Here is a 23050-nt window from a genome sequence, read left to right as displayed (position 1 = left end):
CTGTGCTTTGTTATTTATTGAAGTTTCAAATCTCAGTGCCCATGTGTCCTATGCTGATGAGATTGATGCTGAAGTAGAGGCTCCAGTACTTTGGCCACCTGATATGAAGGCTGAACTCATTGGAAAAGACCCTGATTCTGGAAAGATTGAAGGCCAAAGAAGAGGGTGAAAGAGAATGAGATGGTTAGATAGCATCACTGACTCAATAGGCATGAATTTGAGCAAACTCCTGTAGATAGTGAAGGACAGGGAAGCCTGGAGTGCTGCAGTCTATAGGGTCACAAAGAGATGGACACAACTTAGCAACGGAACAACAATATTGAGTCTTATAGGGGACTGGAATGCAAAAGTAGGAAGTTAAAAGACACCTGGAGTAACAGGCAAATTTGGCCTTGGAATACAGAATGAAGCAGTGCAAAGACTAATAGAGTTTTGCCAAGAAAATGCACTAGTCATAACAAACACCCTCTTCCAACAACACAAGAGAAGAATCTATACATGGACATCACCTGATGGTCAACACCGAAATCAGATTGATTACATTCTTTGCAGCCAAAGATGGAGAAGCTCTATACAGTCAGCAAAAACAAGACCAGGAGCTGACTGTGGCTCAGACCATGAACTCCTTATTACCAAATTCTGACTGAAATTGAAGAAAGTAGGGAAAACCACTAGACCATTCAGGTATGACCTAAATCAAATCCCTTATGATTATACAGTGGAAGTGAGAAATAGATTTAAGGGACTAGATCTGATAGAGAGAGTGCCTGATGAACTATGGAATGAGGTTCGTGACATTGTACAGGAGACAGGGATCAAGACCATCCCCATGGAAAAGAAATGCAAAAAAGCAAAATGGCTGTCTGGGGAGGCCTTACAAATAGCTGTGAAAAGAAGAGAAGCAAAGGAGAAAAGGAAAGATATAAGCATCTGAATGCAGAGTTCCAAAGAATAGCAAGAAGAGATAAGAAAGCCTTCTTCAGCAATCAATGCAAAGAAATAGAGGAAAACAACAGAATGGGAAAGACTAGAGATCTCTTCAAGAAAATTGGAGATACCAAGGGAACATTTCATGCAAAGATGGGCTCAATAAAGGACAGAAATGGTATGGACCTAACAGAAGCAGAAGATATTAAGAAGAGATGGCAAGAATACACAGAAGAACTGTACAAAAAAGATTTTCATGACCCAGATAATCACGATGGTGTGATCACTCACCTAGAGCCAGATATCCTGGAATGTGAAGTCAGGTGGGCCTTAGAAAGCATCACTATGAAAAAAGTTAGCGGAGGTGATGGAATTCCAGTTGAGCTATTTCAAATCCTGAAAGATGATGCTGTGAAAGTGCTGCACTCAATATGCCAGCAAATCTGGAAAACTCAGCAGTGGCCACAGGACTGGAAAAGGTCAGTTTTCATTCCAATCCCAAAGAAAGGCAATGCCAAAGAATGCTCAAACTACCGCACAATTGCACTCATCTCACACGCTACTAAAGGAATGCTCAACATTCTCCAAGCCAGGCTTCAGCAATATGTGAACCGTGAACTTCCTGATGTTCAAGCTGGTTTTAGAAAAGGCAGAGGAACCACAGATCAAATTGCCAACATCCACTGGATCATGGAAAAAGCAAGAGAGTTCCAGAAAAACATCTATTTCTGCTTTATTGACTATGCCAAAGCCTTTGACTGTGTGGATCACAATCAACTGTGGAAAATTCTGAAAGAGATGGGAATACCAGACCACCTGACCTGTCTCTTGAGAAATTTGTATGCAGGTCAGGAAGCAACAGTTAGAACTGGACATGGAACAACAGACTGGTTCCAAATAGGAAAAGGAGTACGTCAAGGCTGTATATTTTGTCACCCTGCTTATTTAACTTTTACGCAGAGTACATCATGAGAAACGCTGGGCTGGAAGAAGCACAAGCTGGAATCAAGATTGCTGGGAGAAATATCAATAACCTCAGATATGCAGATGACACCACTCTTCTGGCAGAAAGTGAAGAGGAACTAAAAAGCCTCTTGATGAAAGTGAAAGTGGAGAGTGAAAAAGTTGGCTTAAAGCTCAGCATTCAGAAAATGAAGATCATGGCATCCGGTCCCATCACTTCATGGGAAATAGATGGGCAAACAGTGGTAACAGTGTCAGACTTTATTTTTCTGGGCTCCAAAATCACTACAGATGGTGACTGCAGCCATGAAATTAAAAGACACTTACTCCTTGGAAGGAAAGTTATGACCAACCTAGATAGCATATTCAAAAGCAGAGACATTACTTTGCCAACAAAGGTCTGTCTAGTCAAGGCTATGGTTTTTCCAGTGGTCATGTATGGACGTGAGAGTTGGATTATGAAGAAGGCTGAGTGCCGAAGAATTGATGCTTTTGAACTGTGGTGTTGGAGAAGACTCTTGAGGGTCCCTTGGACTGCAAGGAGATCCAACCAGTCCATTCTGAAGGAGATCAGCCCTGGGATTTCTTTGGAAGGAATGATGCTGAAGCTGAAACTCCAGTACTTTGGCCACCTCATGCGAAGAGTTGACTCATTGGAAAAGACCCTGATGCTGGGAGGGATTGGGGGCAGGAGGAGAAGGGGACGACAGAGGATGAGATGGCTGGATGGCATCACTGACTCAATGGACGTGAGTCTGAGTGAACTCTGGGAGTTGGTGATGGACAGGGAGGCCTGGTGTGCTGCGATTCATGGGGTCGCAAAGAGTTGGACACGACCAAGTGACTGATGTGATCTGTTCTGAGCCCCTGAGAAGTTGTTTTCAATTTCTATTACAATGATACTGATGAGGATAATCAAGGAGAATTACAGAAATGCCTCCTCTACTGACTGCATAAAAATAAGTATTGCAAACCTTTTAAGCTCATCTTGTTAAATTTATGGCAGAAAGCAATATGACATTGTATCATGGGAACAGAGCACACTTGTCCAGATAACTTCCCTAATTTTGGGCTCTACTATCAAATTTTTTCTTGCAGGGACATGAAATAAACTTGTCACTTAAAAAGTGTTAGTCACTCAGTCGTGTCCAACTCTTTGCAATCCATGGACTGTAGCCAGCCAAGGCTCCTTTATTCATGAAATTCTGCAGGCAAGAAGACTGGAGTGGGTAGCCATTCCCTTCTCTAAGGGATCTTCCCAACTCAGGCATCAAACCTGGGTCTCCTGAATTGCAAGCAGATTCTGCACCATCTGAGCCACCAGGAAAGAATGTCAACAGAAATGCACTATTCGAATACTTATTGTCCAACTAGGATTTAACAAAACTCTCAAATCCTAATCCCAAGGACACTCTTGGATTCAACATTATTTTCTGCCCTCCTCGAATCACATTCGGGCTTCCCAGGTAGCTCAAATGGTAAAGAATCTGCCTGCAATGCCAGAGACCTGGGTTTGATCCCTGGGTCAGGAAGAACCCCTGGAGAAGGGCAACACAACCCACTCCAGTGTTCTTGCCTGGACTCCAGGCAAGAGGAGCCTGGTGGACTACAGTCCACGGGTGGCAAAGAGTTGGACACGACTGAGCAACTAACACATACAATCACATCCATACACTTACCACCCAAAACATCTCCCTTATGCAATATCTAAAGGAAAAGAGGGAAAAGCAGAGGAATGCAGATTTTGAGTTGATAAGAGTAGTGCAGCTGGAAAAATCTTCCCCCAAATGAGTTTCTAATTCAATTGGAAGGTGATGTGTGGGTGGTGAGATAGAATGGCCAGCCCCATCTCATCTCAGAATAAGAATCTTTGGTATTTGTGATAAGATAGTACAGTTCAATAATGGTTTAAGTACACATGTGGTCTCATTATCACCAATCTTTTCCTCGTTTCCATGACATTTTAAGGGTTTTATAGTGGTTAGCACTTCTTGAGCAAAACATAAATTGACACACCATCTTTTCTTAAAAAAAGTCAAACTACTGAAATATTTTTTCTTTGTGTATGTAAGTTTAAATTCTAAAATACAGTGGGTCAATAGTAGAATTGTTTTCACAACTCATTACAGATTCATAACTTTAACTGCTTCAAGAAAATCATTCAAGACAAGGGTAATATAAGTTCCTATATCCCTGTAGCCTTAAATTCATTTATCTCTTTTTTTCCTTCATGGAATGTGTCTAGTAATCATGACACTGAATTCCCAGGAGGCAATATCCTAATTTTTTAGATGGAAGTCCTTCAGTCATGCTTAATAAGAAGGTAGATTTTTACATTTTTTTCTATTCTTTAATTAATTGCCTCAGCAATCCAACTCAATTTTATAATAGCAATATAGATATTTTTAGTTAGCCATCTTCTTTATTACCTTCTATATATGCTTAGTCACTCAGTCATGTCCAATTCTTTGCGACCCTTTAGACAGTAGACCACTAGACACTTCTGTCCATGGGATTTTTCAGGAAAGAATGTTGGAGTGGGTTGCCATTTCCTTTTCCAGGTGATCTTCTTGACCCAAGGGATAGCACCTGCATCTCCTACTTCTCCTGAATCATAGGAGGATTCTTTATTGGCTGAGCCATCAGGGAAGCCCTATGTATGTGTGTATGTGTGTGTGTGTGTGTGTGTATATATGCATAATATATATGTAAGTATATAAGCATTTTTAATATGGCTTCTTTATTTTTATTTTATAAATCAAGTCTTTACACACTAACTCAGTATGCTGCTTCATGTTTCAGAAATTCTATTATAAAAGTATAAACTCCATGTCCTATTACATTTGAAATCTTTGTAAGTTAACTAACTGTTCAGTTCAGTTCAGTTCAGTCACTCAGTCATGTCCGACTCTTTGCGACGCCACGGACTGCAGCACACCACGCCTCCCTGTTCATCACCAACTCCTGGAGTTGACTCAAACTCAGGTCCATTGAGTTGGTGATGCAATCAAATCATCTCATCCTCTATCGTTCCCTTCTCCTCCTGCCTTCAATTTTTCCCAGCATCAGGGCCCAGATAATCACGATGGTGTGATCACTCACCTAGAGCCAGATATCCTGGAATGTGAAGTCAAATGGGCCTTCGGAAGCATCACTATGAACAAAGCTAGTGGAGGTGGTGGAATTCCAGTTGAGCTATTTCAAATCCTAAAAAATGGTGCTTTGAAAGTGCTGCACTCAATATGCCAGCAAATTTGGAAAACTCAGCAGTGGCCACAGGACTGGAAAAGGTCAGTTTTCATTCCAGTCCCAAAGAAAGGCAATGCCAAAGAATGCTCAGACTACCAGACAATTGTACTCATCTCACACACTAATAAAGGAATGCCCAAAATTCTCCAAGCCAGGCTTCAACAATACATGAACCGTGAACTTCCAGATGTTCAAGCTGGTTTTAGAAAAGGCAGAGGAACCACAGATCAAATTGCCAACATCTGCTGGATCATCAAAAAAGCAAGAAAGTTCCAGATAAACATCTATTTGTGATTTATTGACCATGCCAAAGCCTTTTACTGTGTGGATCACAATAAACTGTGAAAAATTCTTCAAGAGATGGGAATACAGACCACCTGACCTGCCTCTTGAGAAATCTGTATACAGGTCAGGAAGCAACAGTTAGAACTGGACATGGAACAACAGACTGGTTCCAAATAGGAAAAGGAGTACGTCAAGGCTGTATATTGTCACCCTGCTTATTTAACTTATATGCAGAGTACATCATGAGAAATGCAGGATGAAGCACAAGCTGGAATCAAGATTTCCAGGAGTAATATCAATAATCTCAGATATGCAGCAGAGAAGGCAATGGCAACCCACTCCAGTATTCTTGCCTGGAAAATCCCATGGACTGAGGAGTCTGGTAGGCTGCAGTCCCTGGGGTCACTGTGAGTCAGACACGACTGAGTGGCTTTGCTTTCACTTTTCACTTTCATACATTGGAGAAGGAAATGACAACCCACTCCAGTGTTCTTGCCTGGGGAATCCCAGGGATGGGGGAGCCTGGTAGGCTGCCATCTATGGGGTCTCACTGAGTTGGACACGACTGAAGTGACTTAGAAGCAGCAGCAGCAGCAGATATGCAGATGACACCACACTTATGGCAGAAAGGGAAGAACTAAAGAGCCTCTTGATGAAAGTGAAGGAGGAGAGTGAAAATGTTGGCTTAAAGCTCAACATTCAGAAAGCAAAGATCATGGCATCCGGTCCCATCACTTCATGGCAAATAGATGGAGAAACAATGGAAACAGTGACAGACTTTATTTTCTTGAGCTCCAAAATCACTGAAGATGGTGACTGCAGCCATGAAATTATAAGACTGTCTTCTTGGAAGAAAAGTTATTACCAACCTAGATAGCATATTAAAAAGCAGAGACTTTACTTTGCCAACAAAGTTTCATCTAGTCAAGGTATGGTTTTTCCAGTAGTCATGTATTGATGTGAGAGTTGGACTGTAAAGAAAGCTGAGCACTGAAGAATTGATGCTTTTAAACTAGGGTGTTGCAGAAGACTCTTGAGAGTCCCTTGGACAGCAAGGAGATCCAACCAGTCCATTCTGAAGGAAATTAGTCCTGAATTTTCACTGGAAGGACTGATGTTGAAGTTGAAACTCCAATACTTTGGCCACCTGATTCAAAGAGCTGGCTCATTTGAAAAACTAACTGTGCATCTCATAATTAATATAAAAGGTAAATCAATCATTAACAAAAGACAACTGCATTTGAGGTGGTAATAACTGTAGCTGAACCCTTCAATCTTTGTGTGTGTGTGTGTGAAAACTAATATGAAACAGTTTTAAGTTAGCCTTTGTTAGACCAGAGCTATAGTCCAGTCTTTTTGTCTCCAAGTAGAATCTCCCTTGCATTAGATAGAACAATAAATTAGAATTTAACTGAAATAATGCTCATTTCTCCTTCTATCTGGTTAATTATGACTTTGTCTTCCTATATCGAAAATCATGTTTCTCGTGTTTCTTTGTAAGAACAATCTAATGCACATAACTCTTTTGCATCCCAAAAATGTCCAATATATTTCCACATATCCAGTTGATGATAAATAATAAAAAGTGTATAAACATTACATTTTCTAGTCTTTCCTCCAAACTACATCAGCCAGCAATTACTTCTGATCTTAAAGATCCTGATCTTTGCTCATTTACCAGGGTCTGTCTCCTAAGCACCTTAGTATGTGAGATGAATGCAAATCACACTAGCACTAACAATTTCACGCTTTCCTCTTCTGCTGTGTGAAGATGATTTCATGTACACTGCTATTAAGCTGGCTCTTGAGCAGTGTTCCTGAGTGATGCGACCTGTCAATCTTCCTAGCAGAGCTGGCTAGAGGGTATGATGAGCTGATCTCAAAGAAGCAAAAGACTTTGTTTTGATCACTGGAGGAAGGAGATCTGCAACTGGCTTTATTGTAATCTTACTCCTGCACCTGGCAAATCCAGACATTATAGAGAATTATTGTTCAGCAAAGCAGAGGAAGAGCAAGTAATGTGAGTTTTGTCTTTTTATATTTTTCTTCAGAGACCCAGTAAAGTTGAAGGCTGTGATTTCGAGGAATGTGTTAATTTTCCACCTGCCATTCCAAAGCATGCTGTCTTTGTCAGAAGCTTCAGCTTTGTTCACTATCCAGGACTCTTTTGTTTTCAACAATCCTCCTTACTTGCAGTCACCATGTTAATGAAATTAGGAGATGGTTTTACAGATTTTATTTTTTAATCCAAATCAACTAGGCAATAAAAGCAGTGTATGGCATGTATCAGCAACAGAACTGGACTGAGGGCCTGGAGAATTGGGTTTTCATGACACTGCCATTAATTTTAGGTAACTTTAAATAAGTCCTTCCTGCTCTAAGGTCTTTGTTTTCTTTTTTTTTTTTTGCCTTCTATTTTTCTTTTTTTTTTAATTTAATTTTATTTTTAAATTTTACATAATTGTATTAGTTTTGCCAAACATCAAAATGAATCCGCCACAGGTATACATGTGTTTCCCACCCTGAACCCTCCTCCCTCCTCCCTCCCCATACCATCCCTCTGGGTCGTCCCAGTGCACCAGCCCCAAGCATCCAGTATCGTGCATTGAACCTGGACTGGCAACTTGTTTCATACATGATATTTTACATGTTTCAATGCCATTCTCCCAAATCTTCCCACCCTCTCCCCCTCCCACAGAGTCCATAAGACTGTTCTATAGATCAGTGTCTCTTTTGCTGTCTCGTACGCAGGGTTATTGTTACCATCTTTCTAAATTCCATATATATGCATTAGTACACTGTATTGGTGTTTTTCTTTCTGGCTTACTTCACTCTGTATAATAGGCTCCAGTTTCATCCACCTCATTAGAACTGATTCAAATGTATTCTTTTTAATGGCTGAGTAATACTCCATTGTGTATATGTACCACTGCTTTCTTATCCATTCATCTGCTGATGGACATCTAGGTTGCTTCCATGTCCTGGCTATTATAAACAGTGCTGCAATGAACACTGGGGTACATGTGTCTCTTTCCCTTCTGGTTTCCTCAGTGTGTATGCCCAGCAGTGGGATTGCTGGGTCATAAGGCAGTTCTATTTCCAGTTTTTTAAGGAATCTCCACACTGTTCTCCATAGTGGCTGTACTAGTTTGCATTCCCACCAACAGTGCAAGAGGGTTCCCTTTTCTCCACACCCTCTCCAGCATTTATTACTTGTAGACTTTTGGATTGCAGCCATTCTGACTGGTGTGAAATGGTACCTCATAGTGGTTTTGATTTGCATTTCTCTGATAATGAGTGATGTTGAGCATCTTTTCATGTGTTTGTTAGCCATCTGTATGTCTTCTTTGTTTTCTTTTTAAAATAGAAATGGCAAGGAAACTTATTTTGCATGGAAACTCATTTTGCATGGGTGGCTTTTGACCATGACTCAGCAGAATTTCTTTGGGCTCTTGTTAACAGGACAGGCACCAAGAAAAATCCATGGGGAGTCTAACATAGCAACTTGGAAGTCAAATGAGAGAATATACATGTTAGTGTGCTTCCAAAGTCATTCTGGTGCAGTGAGTCTATAGATGGACACTTGAGAACTATTAGTGTAATGATTCTCATGATCCCTTTGAGTTCTAGATGAAATCCTTTTGCAAGATAGATCTTGCACATTAGGAATATCTAGTACACTTTTGAAAGGTTATGGGTATTAGGAACCACTCCTAGGCATTGTGCTACAATTGGTCTGGAGTAGAAACTAAGTGAAAAGTGTGTTTATTTTTGTGTATGTTGTTAGAAAGTGTTCTAGTTTCATTCTTTTACAAATGCAAACTAGTACAGCCACTATGGAGAACAGTGTGGAGATTCCTTAAAAAACTGGAAATAGAACTGCCTTATGACCCAGCAATCCCACTGCTGGGCATACACACTGAGGAAACCAGAATTGAAAGATACACGTGTACCCCAATGTTCATCGCAGCACTGTTTATGGAAGCAACCTAGATGTCCATCAGCAGATGAATGGATAAGAAAGCTGTGGTACATACACACAATTGAGTGTTACTCAGCCATTAAAAAGAATACATTTGAATCAGTTCTAATGAGGTGGACGAAACTGGAGCCTATTATACAGAGTGAAGTAAGCCAGAAAGAGAAACACCAATACAGTATACTAACGCATATATATGGAATTTAGAAAGATGGTAACAATAACCCTGTATATGAGACAGCAAAAGAGACACTGATGTATAGAACAGTCTTTTGGACTCTGTGGGAGAGGGAGAGGGTGGGATGATTTGGGAGAATGGCATTGAAACATGTATAATATCATGTATGAAACGAGTTGCCAGTCCAGGTTCAATGCATGATACTGGATGCTTGGGGCTGGTGCACTGGGACGACCCAGAGGGATGGTATGGAGAGGGAGGAGGGAGGAGGGTTCAGGTGGGGAACACATGTATACCTGTGGTTGATTCATTTTGATATATGGCAAAACCAATACAATATTGTAAAGTTAAAAAATAAAATAAAATGAAAAAAAAAAAAAAAGAAAAATGCATTAGTTGCTCAGTTGTGTCTGGCTCTTTGCACCTCTGTCCATGGGATTCTCCAGGCAAGAATACTGGAGTGTGTTGCCATTCCCTTCTCCAGGGGATCTTTCCAATCCAGGGATCAGACTCTGCTCTCCCACACTGCAGGCATATTCTTTACCATCTGAGCCACCAGGGACTCCCAGAAGTGACTCTAATGCATGGGCAAGGAGAAGATCCACTCCTTTAAGGTTTTTCCTCGAATTCAGCTCCAAATTATTAAGGGTTTATTATATGTTCTTTGTCTGCCACTCTGTACACACTTGCAGGACAAGTGTGGATTTGTGCTAGTACTAAATTTGGCTATGCACACAAGAGGAAACTGAGGCTTACAGAGGCCAATTAACTCGCCGAATGTCAAATAGTTCATGAAAGGAAGAGGAAAGATTGTAGCTTGATCATCTGCTCCTGTGTTTCTTCCAGGAAGACATACTGCTTTTCACTAGCTTATGGAATGTCTATAATATACTGACATCAGAATTGGGCTAACTAATCAAATTTGGCCAGATTCCCAGTTTTACTAACTCCTAGAATGATTAAAAGAGTTTCTTCCTGGGAAACATATCTACTACAATCCATCAGGGGACTCAATTTCATGTACTATCTTGGGTCAAATTCAAGTGGCATAGTTATGGAAATAAATCCCAGCACATTTATTGAGAGCCCCCTACCCACAACCCATAGCCAAATTTAGTACTAGTACAACATCCACGGGTTTGAAATCAATCTTTGAGTCCCAAAGCAATTAAGAAATTGCCAGAATTTTGGGGAATAAATCATGCTGATTCTGTTTTAGGAAGCACCCTAGTTAGACATTTTAATTAACTCCAACTATAGGTCAATAAGGCACTTGAAGGAAAGCCAACAGTTAGGTTCTCAAAAATGCGAATTTCCTTCTTCTGAAATAAACATTTCCAGTACAAATTGTTGTAATGTGACCAGGTGGTCAAGTTGTAATGTCTCTGAGCTATTTCTTACATTTCCTCAGGGAGTTATCCTATAAGTGGGATAAAATTTCACATGTGGAAAATTAGAATTATTGCCCAAGACTTATTACATAGTCGCTGAAAATATTCTAAGAAACTTGTGAAATATACCTCTCAGGATACTTATTCTGCAGGTATTCAGTTTACTTGTTCAATTTTAAGATCAATGTCAGACCCTAGGTTTCAAACACTGTACATTTAAGATGTTGTTGTTATTCAGTCATTTCAGTCATGTCCAACTCTTTGAGACCCCATGGACTGTAACCTGTCAGGCTCCTTTGTCCATGGGATTCTTCAGACAAGAATACTGGACTGGGAGTGAAAAAGAATACTGAAGTAGGTTGCCACTGTTCTTTCTCGTGGGGATCTTTCCGGATTAGGGATTGAACCTGCGTCTCCTGCATTAGCAGGTGGATTCTTTACCACTGCACCACCAGGGAAGCCTACTTTAAAATGCAGAAGATAATACCTCTAGTCATGGGATTATTGGTCCCTGATGAAGTTTACATGTCAGTGGGACATTATTCACAATCTTTGACTGAATTTAAGGTTATGTTTACTACTTTTGTTGTTGTTGTTGTTGTTAGAATTAGTAAATCTATCTCAACCTCTGGACTTCCCAGGTGGCACTCTTGGTAAAGAACCCTGCTACCAATACAGGAGACACAAGAGATAGGGGTTCAATTCCTGGGTGGGGAAAATCCCCTGGAGAAGGGCATGGTGAACCACTCTAGTATTCTTGCCTGCAGAATCCCATGGACAGAGGAGCATAGCAAGCTACAGTCCACTGTGTTGCAAAGTGTCGGGCATGGCTAAAGCAATTTAGCATGCATGCATGCCTAAACCTCTATTTCCTGGTTTCTTGCTCACATTTGGTTTGTTCTACTGTACTGAATTTCTAACCTTGATCTACTACTGGATCCTCTTTTACACCAGGCTCTGTTAATTCACCAATAACTTTTTCAGGGTCTGATCTCATCTTGTTTGTAGTTATTCCAGCTACAGGTAGGTGCTAAAAGAACTAACTGAAATTCTCTACTCAACTTTATTTATAAGAACCATGAAGGCGGCTTGTACCTGAGTTACCTTGAGTGGACGGGTTCTTACTTTAATGAACTGGTCCACCATCCATTATTCCAACAAAAGATCCCGCAAGCCATTTCCAAAACAGGCTTTCACAAGCCTTGGTAATCCTAAATCTGACTGTGTCTTGGCAATTCTTCTCATGATTTCTTGAGACCTATTTTATTGAAAATCTCCTTTTACCCCTATGTGTCACTGTGTTTTGAACAGGCGCCAGACTCTCCCCTTGCTTCAGATTGACAATTTGCTGCCCAGAGAATTAATGCAGAATGCTGAACCTCAGCCTACTGTGTATCTTAAATGGTATTTGAGTTATTGGGGTTTTATCTGGAGCAAATGTTCTGCAAAATATCCTTGTTTACTGACTGGACACAATAGAAATAGAGTAAAATAAACGCCGTTACTTTACTGGTCAAAGTAAACTGGTAAACTGTCCTTTAAAACACAGATAATGTTATCACTGTCTTTGAGGTTAATTAGCATTTTTCCTTTTTACTAGTCTACTGGAACACAAAGGAAAAATTCTGTTACAAACATGTTTTTGTTCATGGTAGCTGCGTGCTGCAGATAAATGATGATTTTAAATTGTTTATTCTCAAACCTAGGACAAAAGAGAAGTGGCAACCAGGGTATTTTATTTGATTATAAGTAACCTACACACAACACTATACGGTATACTATATAGGCTAATAAAGGCTGAATAGGACGTTGCAAGTTGGCTAGTTTTAAGGGTTTATGATGTAGCCTTCAAAATTATTGTGTCAGAATTACACCTTCTATGGATGAAAAATAAAACACATAATTGGTTTGACTCTAGTGGCTACTGATCAGACTGATGCTTGTAATTCAGCCATTCAGTCTGGTAAAACAGTGATTCGTTAGGCTTGTGGAATAAAGCAGCATTTTATACAGTAAAGTTTCAGTTCAGTTCAGTCTCTCAATCGTGTCTGACTCTTTGCAACCCCATGAATCACAGTATGTCAGGCCTTCCTAAAGTTTAAAATTAGGCAAAAACATGTTGTTTATGTGTTCATCTTCCCCCTTGAGGAATGAAAATCTGTGACAACTGTCAGTTGCTGCCCACCTTATTCACTTTGGTATATCTGAAAGATTCTTTAACTTGGGATTTATAAAGAAAACAGAAAAGAGAACTAAAATCACACATACATTAATACACATAGCTATATCTAGACTGTGTACATTCTATTAATCAATTCACATAAGATTAAAATTATATACAAGTTAAAAAATTATACAGATAGATAAATAGATAGATAGCTGTGTGTTTGTGATCAGTCGCCTCAGTCATGTCCAACTCTTTGCAACCCTATGGATAGACAGATAGTCTAAATGGTTCAACTACATGGGTCTTGTAATACAAACAATATTTGGGCAACATGTTCTCATTAAGAGAATCTGCTAGATATTGGACTTTCAGCCCCCAGAGGTATAAGAAATAAACTTATTATTTACAAGCCACTCAGTCTATTTTGTTACAGCAGCGGGAACAGACCGAGACACCACGGTGAAACCGACAAGGGCAAAGAGCACGCACACCATATCAGCTAGGACTCTGCTCATTGGCCGAAACGCATGGACAGTCCAGGGATGCAGTTTATTAGGGTGATTGATTGCCTTCAGCACTGGTTGGAGTTGCTTCCTATAAGCATCTGCAGGAGGCCAGCTTCTGCTCTGGGAACCAGGCTGTGAGAGTTGAGCCTCAATCAAGCCAACCTTCACCTTTCACTGTTTACCACTCATTTTCTCTTTAAATCATCTCAACAACATAAGGAGAGATGCTCTCTTTGTAGTTATTTCTACAGAGCTATTAACAGATGCATAAGGAATTGAAATATTCTTGCAAGGTATTTCAGAAACATTCGAAGAGAAATATGAATTTGAACCCAGTTATCCAATAATATGACCCACGCAGTAAGCTTCTTTAATTTTGGTAGCGATTACATTTCTATCTTAGCAAACATTCAGGAAACAAAAGTGTCTGAATCATTTATAACGGGTTTCATTTTTGTTTGCATGAATGTACTGAATCTGTCTTCTATCTTATCTCTCAAAATATAGCTAGATAATTACAGGTATAAATAAAATACATATAATAGATATAGACATGCTCATATATACATGTAACATGTATAACATATGTTTCTGAGAGAGATGCATAAACAGTAATTTGGTGACGAACTCCTTACACCCCACCCTGAATCAATAACTTCTAGAGGAAAATAACTCCAGGTATAAGAGATAATAAAAGAGATGCCGTTAGTCTATCATTATCTTCATCAGCTTGGCATTCTCTGGGGCCCTCAGTGTTAGTCTGAGATAGTCCTTCACAATGCATGCAAATTGTGCCATCATTCCTATGACAAAGCTTTTCTCTTAGGTGAGTTTCTCATAGAAGATCTCTCTCTCTTCCTCAATCTGTTTGTGTTTTCTCTTTTCCCTCTCTCCTTCTTTCCCTCGATAAAATTTTCAGTGGTAAGGACAAGATTTGAAGGGAGGAGGTCAAAATGCATTGGAAAGTGACTCTTGCTTTTTACCTGAAAATCTTTGGTGGGAAAAACTTTCCTGGCTGAGGCCAAGAGATGATTTCATATGAAAATACAAAAACAAACAAACAAAAAACCTAAAACCTTCTACTCCGTTGGTGACTTCACAATTTTGTTGGGTTTCCCTGGTGGCTCAGACAGTAAGGAATCCACCTGCAATGTGGGAGACCTGGGTTCGATCTCTGGGTAGGGAAGATCCCCCAAAGGAGGGCATGGCAATCCACTCCAGTATTCTTGCCTGGAGAATCCTCAAGGACAGAGGAGCCTGGAGGTCTACAGTCCACGGGGTCACACAGAGTCGGACATGACTGAAGCAACTTAGCTTAAATCAGGTTTACCTGATTTTTTTTTTTTTCAAATTTCAAATATCTTATTTTCTTATTCATACAGTATGGTTTCCTAAAGATCTGACAACATGATGTTTCATGTGGAAGAAAAGCTAAACATTCAACATAAACCATGGTTTATGGTTTATGTTTACTTGATTTTGACATATTTTCAGAAAGTTGGTGTTTTTTCCTTGGTTTGTTTGTATGTTTTCTTTATCAGCTCCAGGTTTCAGTTTCCATAAGTGTCAGCTTGGTTGACATCAAAAGCAAGAGGCTCCTACTAAACTATACACAAAGCCACATTTGCTGCCAGCCAGGCAAGGTAGAAAAGTCTGAACCACATTTTTTTTCTGCATGCTGGGTTTTGCTGACATTCCTTCCTGGGAGCACAGTTAGCAGAGATTAGCTCAAGCAACCAAGGAAAAGAAAAGACAGTTCCAGCCTGCCTCTTCTGTTTGCTTGGGAGATGAAAAAACACAGCTGTCCACTGCTGCTCATTTACATCACATCTTCGATACTAGGGCACCAACACAGACCATGCAATTCACCCCGTCTTTCATGGTCAGTACACAACTCTCCCCCACACCCTTTCCCTCATTGCCTGAAACCTCCAGGGACATTTACAAACCATTTTGAGTTCATTTTGTGACCAACATCCCTCCTCACCCCAGCTCTTTTCTGAGTACACTTGACTCCTAGGCTGAGAATGTATGACCCTGTTCCACCTGCTCCCTTAGCCTGTCCCAGACCCACATAATTATTATGTTAATCATCGCTGCATGTTAAAGTGGTCTCTAACTCTCTAAATGTCTTAACCCTTTGTCTGTTGACAACAAGATTATATATATAATCTGAGAAAGTCCCTTCATCTTACAGATGAAGAAAACTATAGGACAGCTACTCAGAGCAATCTAAAGCCAGGTGACGATGAGCCCAGATCCCTCTTAGGAACCTGAAAGGTAAGCCTGCTAGGGTTCAATGTCACCGGAAAGTAGTCAATTACACAGGCATGGTTCGTTCTGTGTGTTTCGATTTATTTTAAATGACCTGCATTCTCTTTTCATGCTGATACCATTCTCTTCAAAAATGACTCAGAATATTCCATTTGCTCCTGTTAATGCTGATTCTCTGCAAAATACATCATCATTCAGCTGAAATCAGCTTTTGGACAATGCCCTTCCCATCCTGACTGTCACTATGACTTAGCTGGGTAATTCCAAACCGCAGTCCTTATCTATTTGTTCAGGTTTTCCTTTCTTTTTATCCGTCTTGTCAGAAGAATGAGATTTTTTTTTTTTTTTTGCATAAATCTCTTTTCTGTTTTACCTGATTGCAGCTTACACTTCATATCTGATCCCTGTCAGCCTTCTAGTCCGTGTGTCCTTGCCTGTCAACAGTGGGATTATCTATCATCCAGAACAACAATTTTACATTTCCTCAGGTTTTCTATTTTGTTCAGTGAGTTTACTCAAAGTATCCTTCTTTAAAAAAAAAATTATATACATAGCTTTGCTGGTTTTTCAAATAAAATATTTGATAGTACAGTGCTGTTCATGTCCACACTGTCATAGGCTGACAATCAAATGTCATAGGCTATGACCATACGAGTTGTTCAGTATTTCAATATTTCAAAATTACAAGCTCTTTTCCTAATGTATATTTCCAGAGGACATTTACCTGCATTATTACATTTGTTCATTACAGCATCCCACAAGTTAATCAGATAGGCATTGGTATAAGCCATTATAGCTGTGAAAGTTCTCAGAGAATTTTTAAGTGACAAAGTCAAAGTTAGCCAACAAAAAGCCAAAAGGACCCATAAAAAAAGAACAAAATTTTGCCATTTGCAACAATGTGGATGGACTTGGAGGGCATTACACCAAGTGAAATGTGTCAAAGACAACTTATATGTGGAATCTAAAAAGTACAAGAGACTAGTAAATGCAACAAAAAAGAAGCCTCACAGATACTGAGAACAGACTAGGGGTTACCAGTGAGGGGAAGAGCAGATTTTTTTGTGTTAAAAAATATATAATAAAATTTTATAAAAATGAGCTATCTTTATGTGCTTCACATTGCTTGTGTTGAAGCTGAGTTTTTAATTAATAAATATAGACCTTTATTGTCATTATTATACTATTAATCATTATTATTAGGGCTTCCCTAATGGTTCAGCAATAAAGAATCTGCCTGCAGTGCAGGAGACACAGCAGACACAGGTTGGATCCCTGAGTTGGGAAGATCCCCTGGAGAAGAAAATGGCAACCCACTCCAGTATTCTTGCCTAAAAAAATTTCATGGACAGAGGAGACTAGTGGGCTACAGTCCAAAAGGTCGCAAAGAGTCAGACATGACTGAGTGAGCACACACACAATAATAATTATTATTGATTACATAGGTTATATTTTATTAAGCATCAATAAAATATTAATAGTATTAATATGAGCTGCATTAAGTAATCAATTTCATAACACTAGATATATATACTGTCTCCAATTTTTGTTCTTACAGTGAATACTGCTTTCATTTTCATACATAATATTCTCTACTTAAAAACTTCTTTCAATTATATTTTCCTTATATATCATTGCAATCTATTCTTTCCTATGGTAACATTCCACAACAGACAAGAAAAGCCTACTTCCTCCTGTACCAATATTCTCAGAGTAAAAGTATATCGTTTATCTGAGTGGTGGACACATTTTTGTAGTAGTAGCAGTAGCAAGAGTCTTTCCTCTGCAAATACCCATTCATGTGGAAAATGCAATTCTCAATAATTTTTAAAATTTAGGGGGTTCCTTGGCGGCCTAGTGGTTAGGATTCCAAGGTTTCACTGCCATGGCCCAGGTTCAATCCGTGATTGGGGAACTGAGATCCCACAAGCCATGTAGTGCAGCCAAAAAAAAAAAAAAAAAAAATTAACTTTATTTTCTAGCAAATATAATCGGAAAGTGTTAGTTTGTTCTTAAAACATAGACAATATTCATAAAGTTTGTTTCTTTCTCTCTTTGTCAATAGTGACTTTCTTCCTTCATTTTAAATTCCCCCTAAACTCTATTTGTATTGACTACTGGCTTCACACTCAATCCCATATCACCATCCATATCTACATATTTCATCACCATCAGTAAGTTTCATTCTCTTTCAGTGTGATTCAATCCAAAGGTTCTGGATAGGTCTCATTTCTCTCCAGGCACAGCCAAGACCCAGGAAATGTGATGACAAAGGTAAGACTCTTCTTAACAGTAGGGAGCATCAGAGAATGAGAAATTCACATATTAAAGTGTTCATTTCTCTTCTATACAACATTTAAAATATCTTCCTAAAGATATCATGATGTGGAGGTTGGAAAATGTGAGGTTATTTCAGAGACATAGAGAAATCTGATGTAGAAGTTTGAGATGAATAATAGGATAACACTGTATACAAGGTATATACTCCCTTGAGTACACTAAGATAAAACCTAACAACCAACTAGAGCAATTTTATACTTGGGGAAACATCTCTGCTTAGTTACAGAACTGGAAAGTACTGAAGATCAAAAAGCGTGCATTTCACAAACGAGTTGGGTCCTTATTAGTGGAAAGAAGGAAAGGAGGGAGGGGAAAGCAATACCCAAGAAAAGATGGAGAAAGTTGCTGAAAATTATTTATATCTTCCATATTCTCCTCTCTCCCTTCCCTTGAGTCTTTCTAAGAAGTAATTTCCATATATAATCTATTAAAAAGTTAGTGACTAAGCAGTAAAATATCTTTATATAAATCTGAGATTCTTGAATTCAGTTCCTATTTGGGCATCTCTTAAAAGTACAAATCACGGGACTAGATCTTTTAAACAGCTGACAGCTGTAGAACTATACATCTCTATTCCTGGTAGAGTTGGAAAGATATGACAGAAGTCAAAACAAGTTATAAATAATAATAAAAGTCTATTTGAAATTTGGTTTTCCTGCAATCGTATCTATCTTGAATTCAGCTAAAAATTGGGAAGTAAATGTCTATAGAGACCTTCTACAGGAAAGCAAATGATGTGCTCCAAACGTTAAGCACTAGATATCAAGGACTTCTACTTCTACATTGTAGAAGGCTTCTACAAGGAGCCTATTTATACATACTTTGGGCAAATGTTTAATAAAAGCTATAATATAATTAAGTTCTTAGCAAATTAGTAGTGATGACAGAACCTATTTGTAACTTCTTAGAGCAACTTTGTAACATAACACTAGAAAAACTTATATCAATAGTGATTATACTAAGCCACCAGGAAAGCTAATAAATTACCATTTTTTTTAAATTTCAAAAGTCATAGAAATATGTTATCTGTTTTAGAAATATTTTTATCTACAATGGTTAAAGTAAGACAAGTTTAAGGCAAAAAGGAGTAAATCTCCAGCTAGCCAGAAAGCTGGGCTTAACAGAATAAATTATTTCCCACAGGTTTTGAAAAGCAGAGCTTTTATTCAATGGAAAAGAATCTGAATAACAATAAAGTAATAATATGCCACAAGGTAAAACATGATTAAATGTTTGAATGAAATATATAGGAAATTGCTCTTGGAGCTCAGAAAAGCTTCCGTGATGGAAAGTTGACACTTCTGAGGGTTTTCAACTGGGCATTCATGGATAGAGAAGATTTAGATAGGCAAATAAGAAAGGGAAAACTCAATAGGAGATTGAAATTGCTGATGCCCTATTGAGAATAATAAATGTGTTATATATTTAAGAGGGAATTCAAGAGTTAAGGGAAGAAACTGATGGAACGAGTATTCATATGCAGGGATGGTGAAATTTAAGAAGCGTGGTGAAGAGTTTTTGAAATGTAAGGTTGATACCCTTTGTATTTCAGCACTTAGGAATAAGAAATTATTCAATACTTGTTTTAAAGGGAAATTAAACAAAAATAGTATTGAAAGAGTTGGATGTGGCATCACTATTTAGGATAGCTTATTTGCTTGCTAAATCGTTCAGTTGTGTCTGAACACTATGGACTGTAGCCCACCAGGCTCCTCTGTCCATGGGATTCTCCAGGCAAGAATACTGGAGTGGGTTACCATGCCCTTCTCCAGGGGATCTTCCCAACCCAGGGACCAAACCTGTGTCTCTAATGTCTTCTGCATTAGCAAGGGAGTTCTTTAACACTAGCTCCACCTGGGAAGCCCACCTTTAGGATAGAAAGTATTAGTTGCTCAGTCATGTCAGACTCTTTGTGACCATATGGACTTTAACTCACCAGGCTCCTCTGTCCATGGGATTCTTCAGGCAAGAATACTGGAGTGGGTTGCCATTTCCTTCTCCAATTTAGGATAAAGAGAAACTTAATTGGGATGAAATGTAGAGAAAAAAAGAATGGCAAAGAGAAAACCATAAATAAAGATATTAATAAAAATCCAGACATGAACTTAACAGTGCCAGTGGGAATGGAAAGGAAGGAGACTTCAACCCACAGGGTTTTCAGAGGTGACCCCATTTGTTTTGCAATAAGGACCCTTAGGGAAGGGAAGACAGGTAACTCGTGCAAGGTCACACCCCTAGTTAATGCTGAAACCAGGACTTCCTGCTACTCGGTCCAAGGATATTTTCTATTATAATAACTATTTAAATTATGCTTCTTTAATTTTTTTCTACAAGGCATTAGCCTTCAGAAACTAGGCTAGAAGCCAAGAATTTGAGATTTCATTTCCCAGTCTACCCAGAATGGTTCTCTTATTGTCAATTAACCTAACTGTGCCTTTCTCTTACTCCTCTTAAATTAAGATCCTGAGAATGTTTCTGCCAGATAATATCTGTTGAGAAGAAATGCTGTTCTAAGAATGAGGCCGTGTAAATGTGACTTGCAAATACAGCATGTTGTAAAATACACGGAAGTCAGCCAATTTTCTTCATGTTGCGATTGATTTTGGCATGAATATCATGGAAGGAGATGTGTGTTATTCACCAAAAAATGTGGTTTTCATATATATAATTTCAATTTAATCTCTAAGGGAATTTAGTTTTCCACTGAGCCAGCAATAAATTTTCACTTAAAAATATTTAGAAAAGGAATATATATAATTAAAAAGAGCAGAAAGGGACTTTCTCCAGACTATTTCCAGTCTTTAATTACCTGGGAACAATTACCTTTTCTTTTCTTCCTTTTTGTGCTTTTCTGTTCATCTGGCTTAGCGCTGAGTCAGCAATGACCTTTTTATGAAACTCAAATGAGTCTGTTTTCTTTCCTAAGTTAACAATGTCTTTAACACACCATTCGACAACACCAAGGCATTTTATTCCTTTTAGCAATTTGTTAAGGATTTTATTTTGATGGGATTTTATTTGTGTAATAGAACACATCCTTCTCAAGGAATTATTTTTTGTTTCCCTTCAATTTCACTGTTCAGTTGCTCAGTCATGTCGGACTCTTTGCAATCCCATTGACTGTTGCTTACCAGGCTCCTCTGTCTGTGGGATTCTCCAGGCAAGAATACTGGAGTGGGTTGCCATTTCCTCCTCCAGAGGATCTTCCCAACCCAGGGATCAAACCCCCATATCCTATTTAACCTCAATTATTTCCAAGATCTTTCCCCAGGGTTCCCTGTTGGCTTCGACCTCCTTTTATACTTATGCTTTCATTTGGTAATACTGTTAGGTTTGGGGACTGATTTTGTACACCGTAATTCCCCAAATCAACCCTGAAAAGTAGGTACCTTTCTTTTGTACCTTCATGATAATCCTCATGTAAAGTATACAGCTGACTATCTGAAAAAGCAAACAAACAAAAAAAGGTCAGCGAGATGAACTTCAACAGCCTTTTCTCTGTTTTTTTTTTTTTTTTTTTTTAAGGCATGTTTCCCTCCTAGGTGCTGTGTTTCTTTAATGGAGTTTTCAATTTACCTGATGCTTCTGTCTTTTTTGTGATCTGGAAATAGGCAGTATGAAATAAACAAAAGCAGAGATTCCTATTAGAGCAGCATATCCAGACGCTGTGGGCATTATTGAACCCTGCTACAGTTTCAAGTCCTAACCTTTATTATTTTTGCCACATTTGTGGGTCTGGTGCTTAATTATCTCGAAAAGTTCAATACAAGGAAAGAGATAACTTGACAGGTAGACAGAGCAGAGCAATGGAGAATCTCAGAGCAGGTAGAATTAGAGAAATGAGCCAGCAAGTGAATGGAGGTGCCTGGGTAATCTGTCAGCAGATAACAGGGCCCTGGGCAACTGCCTGCATCATTGGAACTGGAAGGGCGAGATCTGCAGGCCAGTACAAGGGGATACTGGTGCGGACATGTAGGCCTCACACAATAGCTCATCAAAGATAAAAACACACAAAACTAGCCAAGAATCCAGGCACCAGAAGACTATTATTAATGGTTAGGATGGGTCTTCAGAATCTGAAGGTCAGCATTCCTAGGTGTGGAATTTGGGTCTGATATTTGTGATGATTTGCAGCCACGGGAATGTAACAGAGAAATCCTCCATGTGAAACTCTTCAGCATTTTCTCTTTTCCTGAGATCAAGATTGATCTTGGATCTGGGAAATCCCATGGACAGAGGAGCCTGGCGGGCTATAGTCCATGGGGTCGCAAAAGAGTCAGACGCAAGACTTAGTGATAAGTCAACAGCAACAGCTGGGGCCAGTCAAAGGCTTCAAATGGGTCAAAAGGTCCTAAAAGTAGTCAGGAAAGGATGGAGAGGTGACCACCATGATAGTGCTTGAGAAAAGTATCCAATATAAACAAAAAGCTAGTGACAACAGATAGAAGGATAAACTATGAAACAAAGTCAGAGTATAAACAAGCCCCCAGGGTCAAATTAAAATATAGAATTAAATAAGAGGGAGCCATTCTGGAGTTTCTCTCGTGAAAAACCACAACCATTCCCAATTACTCTCTATATCGCAAAGACTACAGTTTGTTGGATAAAACGTAATATTCCTTTCAATCCAGCCATGCTTCAGAAGTCGCTTGTTCTGTGAAGCAGTGCCTCAGTGTGGGGTCGAGAAGACTCCCCTACAATCATCTTTGCCTGAGTCCCCCACCCCCTGGCTTCCCTGGTGGCTCAGTGATAAAGAATCTGCCTGCAATGCGGGAAACGTGGCTTTGATCC

Source organism: Bubalus bubalis, chromosome 22 (genome assembly GCF_019923935.1).
Source record: "Bubalus bubalis isolate 160015118507 breed Murrah chromosome 22, NDDB_SH_1, whole genome shotgun sequence".
Taxonomy (NCBI): Eukaryota; Metazoa; Chordata; class Mammalia; order Artiodactyla; family Bovidae; genus Bubalus; species Bubalus bubalis.
Note: the sequence above shows the minus strand (reverse complement) of the source record.